We start from the raw sequence: 1,104 nt of genomic DNA, 5'->3' as shown, positions 1-1,104 counted from the left end.
TAAGGATTATTCTTCAACGCACAGAAAAATATGAAGACATGTTTAATAAATATTGAAATATATTTATATAAGAAAAAATATTCAGCAGAGTTGCTCTAACGACTAAGCAAACATACTACTTACGTAAAAAATAATAAAAAATTAAAATAAACGTAACTAGAAAAAATCACATTAGATGGCCAAATGCTAGGCAAGAATCATTCAGAAAAGATATGTATAAGCCCATTCATGAACACTGGAGCCCCTAGCTGCATGATAAAGCACAGGTTAGCAAGTCGTGCCATTCTTAAGACACAATAAGATTAATATAGAGCTAGATTTAGTTCCATATGTGTATTGCTCTAAATGTATGTAGCAGGTAACGTAAATTATGAAGAGAAATTTTCTTAATTTTAAAGTCGCTGGCCGACCAAATCTTATAAAATACTGTTTAGCGTTAAATTTCTCGTTTGTTTTACGAGTAAAATTACAAACACACATGAAAAAAAAGTTTAAAAAAATATAAAATATTTTTAAGTGAACGTAAGAACAATCAGTGTTGCAAATTTTACCAACTCTCCATTAGAAAGTTAAACATTTATATAAAATAATGCTCAAATACACATAATTAAAAGAAAAATTTTGCATTTATGAATTTTTAACTTTCTCCACTTTACAAAGAAATCATAAATATTTTGTGTACGTGTGTGTTGTTTCGAATAACATTTAGCGGTAAAAAACACATTTAGCAAGTAAATGAAATATGAAAAAGCAATTCAAAACAAAAACAAAAAATTAACATAACAAAAATAAAACTAAAAAAAATAATTAATAACAAACGATTGCAATATTAACGTGAAAATAAAAAGTATAAAAAACAACAACTCTACAACTGTTAAAGGTATTAATATTAAGCATAAATTACGTTAAATATAAAAATATATGTTTATGTGTATAAAAAATAATAATTATTAACAAAAGTATATAAGGCATACTTTACATACATACGAACCTACGAACGTCAACGTGAGAGTCATAACGGGCATGCTGTCATAGGCAGGCGAACGTCGAAAAACAACAACATCAATAAATGCACGAGCAAAATACAGTTGATATATTTTTTAG

This window comes from Bactrocera latifrons, unplaced genomic scaffold (genome assembly GCF_001853355.1).
Source record: "Bactrocera latifrons isolate USDA-ARS-PBARC rearing strain unplaced genomic scaffold, ASM185335v1 scaffold_0, whole genome shotgun sequence".
In the NCBI taxonomy this organism is placed as follows: Eukaryota; Metazoa; Arthropoda; class Insecta; order Diptera; family Tephritidae; genus Bactrocera; species Bactrocera latifrons.
Note: the sequence above shows the minus strand (reverse complement) of the source record.